General features: G+C 40.9%; 1 protein-coding gene across 1 annotated transcript in view; it reads left to right on the plus strand.

Annotated features, from left to right (window-relative positions):
* Nucleotides 1-1,186: 1,186 nt before the first annotated feature.
* Nucleotides 1,187-11,046, plus strand: part of phf24 (PHD finger protein 24) — a 47,343-nt gene continuing 37,483 nt past the window's right edge. Inside the window, exon 1 of the mRNA XM_037692063.1 lies at nucleotides 1,187-1,415. The gene's annotated coding sequence lies outside the window, so the exon portion shown is untranslated. The remainder of the gene's footprint in view (nucleotides 1,416-11,046) is intronic.

Below are 11,046 nucleotides of genomic sequence, written 5' to 3' on the forward strand. Positions count from 1 at the left end.
ATGATATTTTGCACATAACTAACATAAACTACACAGGTTGTGCGACAGGTTATTGCACAGGTAGTACTGAGATCAATTATGATGGTAAGGTAGTAACATATATGATGCAGCCACATCATGCAGCAGCAATAAACATATTAGGTGTCACAGATGTGACTTAGAGCAATTGTTCAGTATTATTATCAAGAGTTCAGTAATCTGACAATTTGTGGGTAATAACTGTTTTTGAGTCTTTTCATGTGCGATGGCAGACTCCTGTACCGTCTGCCTGTAGGTAATACTTACATTATGTTCTCCTCGCGTTCTTACAGAACCTGGTTCCTGAGGCTCCAGTCCTGGATCCCTTGTTGCTTTCCACAAATCATCGACTCCTGTGCCTACCTGTGAGTTGCTCTTCCTGTTGTGGATCTTATCCAGCTGCTCCGTCATCATCCAACCACTTGCCTCTGCTCCACCTTCAACCTGGACCTGATTGATCTGGAATCCTCAACCCTCCTCTCTTACCCACCTGTCTGTAAGTGATCAAAAACCTGCACCATCTAACAGTTCCTCCTTCCAGTTCCTGACACCTCTTCTTCCTCTCCAGGTTTCCCAGTGTCTCCAGTTATTTCACTTTACTGTAAATAAATCACGTTATATTATAAAATAGTTTGAGTCTGCTATCTTGTCTGTTCGCTCTGGGTAAGCACCTCTGCCCCCCCCCCCCCCGCACACACACACATGGCCGCTTTCAGCCCTTGAGCCACATTTGTCCACATGTGGCCTAAAACCTTGTCTTACTCTAAAACCCAATCATCTACATTCAAAATCCACAGTTTTGAGCTCTCCCATTCTCAACATGACTCCTTACTGAGCTGCTTTATGTTTTAGTTTGGACTAATTGGTCAGGAAGCAACTCTCCAAGCATCATTGGTCCCGGAGGTTCCGGCCAATCAGGAAGCCCGCTGTTACAACCCACGAGTTATTAACCTGAGTGATCAGGCAGGAAGAGAAAGAGTAAATATGAAGGTCACAGATCCGGTATTTAACTTCAGTCTCCTGCTGTGAGAGCATAGAAAGGACTCCTCCTGCCTGACTGGCCAGCAGGCTGCGCTTTTCCTCAGATGCTGTGGGAGTAGCTCAGGAAGGAGGAGGAGGAAGAAGAGGAGGAAGATTTCAGCACCGGAGCTGTTCTCTGTTTGCTTTGGAGGAGACTCCTCAACGACAGAGAGAAGCGGCTGCAGCTTTCCAAATGTAAATTCCCTCTGCGAGACTCAGGGATAATAAACTGCTGTGCCATCCATCTCCCCTTCCTCCCCCCACGGGGCTGCAGACGGGCTGAGCAAATACTTCATCTGAGCAAAGTGTTGCCATGCTGGACGGCCGGGATTGAGGATAAAGTCTCCAGTAAGTCTCGGCGAACACCAGTCTCTACGGTGAGTTTCTTAAAAATTACACGTGCAGCTCCAAATTCAGTTTCATCTTGTGCATGGGTGATTCTGCAGGGAAGCCTCATTAAATATGCTTGCAAGGAAATAATATTTAGGTCAGCATCATTTTGGGTGTGGATGCAAGCGATTCTCTCCGAGTTCTCATCTCCTATCTCATGTCTAATCACAGCAGCGTGCAAAACAGGAGCACCAACTCAGTTTAAATGAGAGAAACATACATGTGTAAGCACATGTGCGTCATTATACATGTAGTTTCCCATCCAGTATGTGTGAGATTGGCTTGGATTTGATGCCTCTCTCTCTCTGCAGCAGATAGTTACTGCTGTCCACTTTTTCTGTTGTGCATGGAGCAGGCTGCATCTTTGCTCTCATCTTCTGGCCCCCTGAAAGATCCACAAACAAGCTGAATTTTGTTGTTAGCCTGAGGGGAGTCCTGCGTTTCAATCAATGCAGTTCTAAGGGGTGACATGGAGCACCATATATGTATATATATATATATATATATATATATATATATATATATATATAGTATACTTATGGGGAAGTGGTGGGAAGTGAAGGTGATTCTGGTTGCCGGTTCGACTCCATGGACCAAAAACCTCTGAATGTGGGTGGGAAATGTGAAGTACCTGCACCTGCCTCCACCCTTATTTGCCCCTCTCTGGGCCCTTGAGCAAGGCCCTTAACTCCCCACCAAATGCTTCCTGGGCTCCCTAAATGGAAGCTTACTGCTCCACACAGAGGGTTGTGGTAGCTAGGTGGTCTGAGGTTGCAACAGGAAGTGCATATGTCGTAAAAACATTTGCCAAGTCTTCGTGGGAGTTATACTGTGTATATAAAGAAAATCTCTACAGAACTTTAATCTCCATCTTCCTTCACAGATTTAGAAATTGCCCACACCTCCTTTGAATTTCAAAATAGTTTTACCTAACAAATTGATCTGGAAATTACCAGAAGAGACCCATAGACCCCACCCAGCCATCAACGTGTCGATACAATTGTTAGACAAATGTATTTATTTATTTATTTTTAACACAATCTCTTTTACAAGGGAGGCCTGGACCTGAAATCAGCCCAACATGTATATTTTTGGACTGTGGGAGAAAACCGGAGTACCCGGGAAAACTGAAGCAAACACAAGAACATGCATGGGCCGAGGTAGTGTAGAGGTAGGACAGCCGACTCGGGAACAGAAAGTCCCAGGTTCGATCCCCAGCCATTCCCACATGTCATGGTGTCTCTGCGTAAGACACCCAATCCCCAATTGCTTCCCGGGCGCCTACATACAGTAGCTGCCCACCTGGGTGTATCCCAGGTGCGATGGGTTAAATGCAGAGAACCAATTTTGTCATTGTATGGGTACATACAATGATGACAACACGTAGCAATTATTATGATTATAATTATGCAAACTCCAGACAGAAAGACCCCAGGTCCAATCTGAGGATTTTCCCAGGACCTTCTTGCTGTATGACAACAGTGCTAACCACTAAGCCATGGTGCTGCAACAGCAAAAGCAACTAATTGTGAGCCTTACACATGGAGTTGCTGACAAATAGCACTCAGTTGCATGCTAATTTGTAACATTTGTAGTCACTGACAATCTAAAAGTAAAACTTTGCTGCAGTTATAATTTTTGCCCCTCCCCAAATGCTGGAACCCCATGTCCCATCTTTGCTACACTAAAACACTCCAGATCCACTGCTGCTCTCAGCCTGTGACAGATCCCTGCAGCCTGAGCTGTTTCTGTGCTCTTTTGTAAAATGCTCTCAGAGCCTCTCAGAGCTGGCACAAGCTCTCTGCCTCGCATCTCCTGAATGCCAACATGGTGTCTCCAACCTAACGATGCATTGAGATTTAAATTCCTCCTCCATTCAGCCTCCGTCTTTCTCTTTTCCCCTCTGTTCACAAGCTGAATTTTAAACCTACATATGCGTTTGCTGAGCATTTTCCCAAAGAGCGTGCTTGAGAGGGAATTAGAGAGAGAGAGAGAGAGAGTTGTGGAGGTTCCCCACCACTTCACGGAGAAATCAAATCATTGCAGGGTAGGAAAAAGCACCAAACCATCCCTTTAAGCAGTCTGATTTTATTAATGGAACTCTGTGCGTCTTAACACACGTGCATTTGAGTGTGTTGAGCAGTTGTTAATGATTCTTCTGGGTGAACTCGTTAGAGTAATTAGTTCCAGGTCTTTGCTTCCCTGGTTCGTGGGTGAGATCCTCAGCTAAAGGCAGACTTGTTCCCATGAAAAAGACATGCTTTGTCGTCCACTCTCAACTCTCCCCTCCCCCAGCCCCCAACTGAAAAGAGGAATGAAAAGGAGGAACTGGTCGGGACTCAAATCAGCACATACCAGTGACAATCGGCACTGGGAAGAGAGTCGTGCAGTCAGCGAAACACACACCCCCATAATATGTGAGCCAGGCTCAGCCACTTCATGCTGTTGTCAAAAAGCACAAACATGTAACAGTGTGTCAGCCTACTGGGGCTTGAATGTAGAGCTGTTTCATTTGAGATGAAAGTCAAGTCAATGGAAAATGGTTTGTAAGCTCATTCATCCAGGTAGATAACAATAAAAACAGTTAAATTGTGCCAACTGGACCAGTTTCTTTAAGTGAGAAATGTTTTGTTTCCCATCCAGAGGACTTTGTCAGTCTGCAGCCTGCCAACCAGATCTGTCTCATAGGTAGCCTTCATTACTGTGTTTCAAGCCAACCTCCTGTTGGAATCTCAGAAGTAGGTTTTTAACACATGCAAACAGAACCCACTCGTACAAGAAATTCAATCATGATGTATAAGGGTGCATTCACACAAACCCTGTTTAGTCCACTTTAATCAAACTTTAGTACAACAAAGTCCATGCTCACACTAGAAACTCTAGTACGTTTGCCTAGAAAGTCTGGTTTGTTTGGGGGAGGTGTGAATGTGCAATTGAATTCTGATATGGACCAAAAATGCGAACTCTGGTCCACCTAAAAACCTAGGTCTTGGTTCAGTTGAAGTGAACTCGAATGCGGTTTGAATGCATTGTGAATTCAAGCGGGCTGGAAACCGCTCCAAAAGCAGGAAGTGGACTACAGCGCAGGGCATTCTGTGTAAATACAAGCAAAGCAAACGTGCATTTCTCATACCTCATATGGAGCCGTCTCAGCCGCCTTGTGTGAAAAACAACATTCTCCATGGTCTTCTGCCTCATCTTACGCTCATGCCGAGTCCAATGTTGGAAACAAATGACAAAATATAACTCTTAAAACCACTCAAATTTGACACAACTCCATTTTTTTTTCCAGAAGAATAATAAGAACTGTCTTCTTCAGAGGTTTTCGTGTCATTTCCTTCAGTAGTTTTTGGTGCAGCGCCACCACAGGTGAGGCAGGGAACAGGTTGGCTCGATTGACTCAGAGCGCGTGAATGAACTGCACCAGCTGAAAATGTAAACAAATGTTCTGAATTTTGGTCCCCAATTGAACCGAGTCTACTGGACTATCAGGTGTGAAAACGACTTAATCAAACGCTTTAGGCCAGATGGCCAACTTGCTACTCACATAAAAAAGTCTGAGGACAACCAAGGCCAAAATGGATCAGAAAAAATGGTTTGTAAGCCTAATCATCCAGGTAGATGACCAAAAAAAGGTTGAATCATGTCATCTGGAACATACATCTGTTTTTTTTCTGAACCGTTTTGACCTTGGTTGTCCTCAGGCTGTTCTGTGAGTAGCAAGTTGGCCATCTGGCCTAAAACATTGATTGTTATACACAATGATTGATTGTTTTGGACGGGTGAGCCCTGTTTGCACATATTAAAAGCCCATTTCTGAGATTCCACAGGAGGTTGGCTTGAAATACAGCAATGAAGACTATCTATGGGACAGATCCCGTTGTCAGGTTGCAGACTGAGAGGTCTTCTGGATGGGACATGAGACATGAGACATGAGACATGAGAAACTGGTTCAGATGACACGATTAAACATTTTTTGTCAATAGAAAATGGTTTATTGTGCTTTTTTCTTATTGACTCCTCTTTATGGTTAATGCTTATTGCTGTCATATCTACAGTGCTGTATATTTTCAGTACCTCCAGCTGGTGAAAGTTTCTCAGATGAGCCAATTAAAGTAGACTTTTGTTTCTAATAAGACATGCAAGTGCAGCTGCATTATGTGAATTAACGAGCAGTTGTTTTGGTATACCATTAGCTAAAAGTGTGAGAGAATACATAGATTACTAAAAGCAATCTTGCTCCTCAAATATACTCAGAGTAAGTCAGAGGCACTCAGATAGCACAGGCTGCTCTTTGTAAGTGGTGTGGAGTTATAGCCGAGGCGATAGGGGGATGTTGTCTTCCTTTAGGACATTGGTGTTGTCTATTCTCCCAGAGGACCCCGAGGATCTCACAAAGGCATCGCCAGTGGTACTACAGTACTCTAGGGCTTTCAGCTGACTTCTATACAAGGTCTAGTCTGAATATCTCAATTTATAACAACTCCATTTCTCAACCACCTGCAACAGTAGTGTTTCAAAAACGAAACTGAAAAGAAGTGTTTGCTAAGCAAAATTAATTTTAAGTTGCTATTTAACTCACTAGTGGCCAGAATTCATTTTGTATGATGCATGTTTATGCCAACAATGCTTAATGACACAAGAACCTTAGCTTGTTCTGATCCGTAGCACCTTTTACTGCTGGCCGATGCTTCCCACATCAACTTAAGGGAAAAACTATGTCCCTTTGTTGGGTCATACTCCAGCAGACTAGTGCGAAACAGATCCAGGCTCTCTTAACCCCTCCTTTTTTACTGTTTCACCAAAGGTCACTAAAATGTCATCGCCTCGCACTGATATTGCTGTTTTTATAACAGCCTTTTCATTAAGACTAATAAATTGCTGCTTCATTAACTCTCCCCATGATGGCATTTGAACAGCAGGAGACTGATTACAAATACAGATTTTAGGACGTCCCTGCTGTCTAATACTCACAGGAAATATAGATTCCAATTACAGCATAACTTTCTCTTGGAGCAAAAAGCACTTCCCACCACAACATAACCTCAGGTGGAGTCAGAAAAGTTTTTAATTTAAATACCAGAGAGCCCATAATCAATGCTGGTGCAAAATCGTGTGGCATAATGTATTTTGTCTGATGTGATTTAGCAGTTTTGAACTGAGAAGCGAACTGTACAGATCATAAAATGAATAAGTCCTAAGTGCACAATTAATCATAAGGATCTGAAGGGTGCTTTGGCGCCACCTCGGTATTTATATCAATACACTACAGCAAGTCATGAGCTCTCAGTCTGCTGACATTTATTAACAGCAGTAATGCAAGATGAACTTGAAATGTCACCCCAGGCTCTTGTGCAGAAATGCAGAAATTGTTAGGGGAAAAAAAAAACTGTTAAAAATAAAAGAGTTTGTCTCCATACATCCCCAAAAAATTGATGTTTCACTATGCAGTTAGGGAGTGCATGCCCCAGAGCATGTAAAGATGAGTGAACTGCTGATTTTCAACAATATCTCCAGAATATTCATTTTGTATGAATATATACTGTATAAACAGATTCTCCAGCCATATATGTCAGGTTCTGCTCAAAGCAGAGGCCCAGTTTTCCCTTTCTTCATCCATAACTCTCTCTCACTCTCTCTGTCTTATTTATTTATTTTTATCCAGGGGCATTTAAATCATTCAGAGGGGTCTGGGAGGGAAAGCAGAGCAGCAGAAGCAGCTGCTTCCACAGCAGAGCCCAGTGATCGTCAGGCCTGGGGGAGTTTTAGCCCGTTTTTGTCTGCTCGCGTTGCCCATCAAATGTAACACGGAGGGCAAATCTGAGTGACTGCTGAACCTTAGTGGAATCATTGTGAATACAGTTGGTGGATAAAATGAAACGTAAAAGAACATAAGCCCAGAAATCCCTTTTGATACAGACAAGTATGAACAGATGCAGGAAAGAAATGGTTCTTAAAAAGCCACTGTTCATCAATACAAAAGCTTTTTTTTTTTTAAAGTAAAAATATAATCAAAGTTTATCTATACTAGTGATGTTACTAGCTGTGGGGATATCATGATCCCGACAGCGTTTCATTTAAAATTACAAAAGCATTTCATGTAAATATCAGCAAAAACTGCAGCAGAAAGGCGGCTTACCAATAACGTTATTTATGGCAATGTGAGTTGAATGACTTTTGCACATCTGCAACCCCAGGGCATCACCAATATCTCACACTGACCTGCTCTGAAATTGTTCCACCCTTATTTCAACCCCTTCCATAATTTCTAAAGCGCCGAGGGTTTCTGAGTCATTATACTTTGTGACCATAAATCTCCCAGAGAGTCTAAATTAGAGATAAATCAGTGTTCTGGTTTTGTCATTTCATTTCTGTTAGTGTTATTAGCTTGGAGGACGTGCTTTATCAGTTTTACAGTGTATGGCAACGGGTGTGGACCTGAATACAAAATGCATGATGATCAAGAGAAATTCTCCCAAGTGTTGCTAAATGTGCTAAAGAGTGTTTGCTTTGCTGCTTTGTCATTTGTCATCACCTGTGACTTCTTCATGCAGACTTTATTTTTTTTTTTTTTGGTCAAACACTTTGGGTTCTTTCTCACCTCGTCTTAAAGTCAAATTACAGAGAAAAGTTTTGATCTCTTTTCTCAACACAGAGAACAAACAACAACTTCAGATCTGCCTCAGTCTTTCAAAGGTTTGGACAGTATCTGCTTTGAGATTTATAAAGTGTGCACAAGACTTTGCAGCGGAAGCTTTTCGGCTCGCTCTGGTTCAGAAGTATTGACCAGTCATGGCCAAACAAGCTAAGGTTTTGTGGAAGTAAACACTGAGCGGAAAGCAGAAGAGGTGGAGCACATTGGCAGAAGCTGAATCGCAAAACAATCAATCGTTTCTTGACTCGAGTTTTTCAGCAGAGATGGAACAGGAAGTCTTTTCCAGAATATGCACTGGAATATCCACTTATAACTGCAAAAGACTAAATATATTCTTTGTCTCTTCTTCCCAGAGGCTGAGTCATCGAACTGATGGGTTAAAAAGACTTGCAAGATGAGATGTCATGGAAATGTTACAGTTTGAACGAGTGCACAGTACGCTGGTGGGTTGGGCAGCGTAAATATCATTAAGAGTGTGTGCACAAAATAATGAGTCTGGAACAACTGTTTGTTCTAAGATCAAGGTCTTGAAGTCTTACTTGATTTGTTTGGTATGCGTGTGTGATAACTCTATCCATAGAAGGGGGTGTACTTGCCTGGTGTTGAATCTTAGGTGTAAAATATGACAAATTAACACTTAAACTGCTCATAAGTTCTGAAACTTAAATTAAGCTAAACTTGATTTCAAATTAGTATCATTATTATTTTTTAATTGCCATATCTAGTCCTGGGTCAGATCTGCAATAATCAGTGGTAAATCTATTTGGCATGGGCTACGACTGTTGGAGACTAGTTGGCAACTCTACATTTTATTTTGAAATCTCACTGAATTTTTATGTTTTTAACCAATCAACCATTAATCCATGTTGATGCGCTCCCATTAATGTACTGGAGTACACTTTTTGGATGCATATAGGCACATCTATGCCAGTTATTTGTATATAATCTGCATAATTTTTAGACGCTGGTATGTTTTCGGTCAACAAAAGTGTATTTGAGTTGAACTGGAGACACCTATAATAAAATGTAGATGGTTTTGAGACACCCACGACAACTTTGTGTTTTTGTCTTTGTCACACAAATCTTTTGAACATTTAGATATGGGCTCCAGGATCAAGTCCAGGATCTCTGCAGTACAATTTCACAGAATATTGAGCTACACCACTACAAATATACCAGCTAGATAATAGCACGGTTACAATACAAGGCCATTTTAATCCTTTATGGTGAAGTTCAAGTTGCATTTATTTAATTCATATTATATAATTCCCATTTTACTTTACTAATATGAGTTTAGAGAGTTTATTGAATGATTTCTCAAATGCATTATGTCATTGCACAGCCTATGTGGTTTGGTGTTTCTACAGGACATTAAACTAAAGTAAGTAATATTTTACGTATTATGATGTATAAGCCAGTATATTCCTATTTTTTTATATTACTCACTTCTTTCTTGATAATTTTGGTGATAATATTGATTTTTTTTTTTATTATCACAACACTGGCAACTGAAAAGAGGGTGAAAAAAGGATACATTCAAACCACCAATCAATTTTTATTAGGTCTTTTATTAGGTTTATCAGTCTTGAAATCCCAGTTTTTGCTCTCCAGCAGTTTTGGAAGCCTTACATATCTTATCATATCTGTGTGTTACATAAAGCTTTAAGGACTAAACATATTTGGTTACTTGTGGTCTAAAGTTAACCAGAGACAAGCAGATTAATTATGACTTAACTGAACATTAAAACTATGTAAATCAGTCACTGGTAGGATATTATCCTTTTTACATAAACTATTGGAAGAAGGATATTAAAAATCCAAAGCTGTCTGTGTGCCTGCCAGTAACTTGGAATAATCAGCCTCCTAATCATTCTGGAACATTCAGTCTGATTCCCCTCAGACATTAAGACTCTGAGTCTGCAAACTAGCACGATGTCTTTCCCTATGTAGCTCTGATTTAACAAGAAAATCCTGCTCTGGCTGCTTTACCTGCATTTTTATTTTTTAAGAACTTGAATGAGTGCGTCACTTTAAAGTTAGGGTCACACAAAATGAGGAGATAGTTTACACAATAATTAAAACAGCATGATTTAGCATTTTTCTGAATGCCTATCGTCAATAATTAATAGAAAATCCAGCATTTTTTGAAGGGATGTTTATCACACACTACTGTTTTTATTTCCCAAGGTTTGGACCAAGATAATTAAAAATGATGTCAGATGATAAAGTTCAAGCTATTTTGATCAAACTTTGGAACTAACAATTTTGTGCAAACTCATGCACTATTACAATATGTATGTGCTGTGAATGGTACATTCCATTTACACCTCCAGATACAGGAAGAGGGCCACCTGCATCATGAAGGACCACACTCACCCAACACACACACTTTTTGTCTCGCTCCCCTCAGGAAGGAGGTTAAGGAGCATTAAGTGTAGAACCACTAGATGAGGAACAGCTTCTACCCTGAGGCTGTTAGACTCATGAATCTCTAACTAGAATAATCACTGTGAAAAACCATATCATGTTGCTGCTGATCTGTTTCATGTTGCTGCTGATCTGTTTCATGTTGATGTGTTCATGCGTGCTCATCTGCTCACACAGACTCATGTTCGTGCTGCTGTTCGACGTAATGTTTTCATGCTATTTGTGCTTAGTGTATATTTAGTTGATGTTTTTCTTAGTTCATATCTTAGATGTTATCATTGTTTTTCTTTTACATTTTTATTGCTGGATGTAACTGGGACCCTGTGTACATAATTTCACTCCACCACATGTACCACATGTGGTGCGAACGACAATAAAGAATCTCTTACTCTGAAATATAACATGTTATTTTCTTTTATTTATTGGCCACTTGGATGTAATGGGCATACATTCAGACAATAAGAGACAGTTCAGGTGATGATTTATCCCAATGTCCTGTAAAAATGTGCTCATACCTTTTAAATAATTATCCTATA

The sequence above is a fragment of the Nematolebias whitei genome, chromosome 18 (genome assembly GCF_014905685.2).
Source record: "Nematolebias whitei isolate Nwh7 chromosome 18, NemWhi1, whole genome shotgun sequence".
NCBI classification, from domain to species: domain Eukaryota; kingdom Metazoa; phylum Chordata; class Actinopteri; order Cyprinodontiformes; family Rivulidae; genus Nematolebias; species Nematolebias whitei.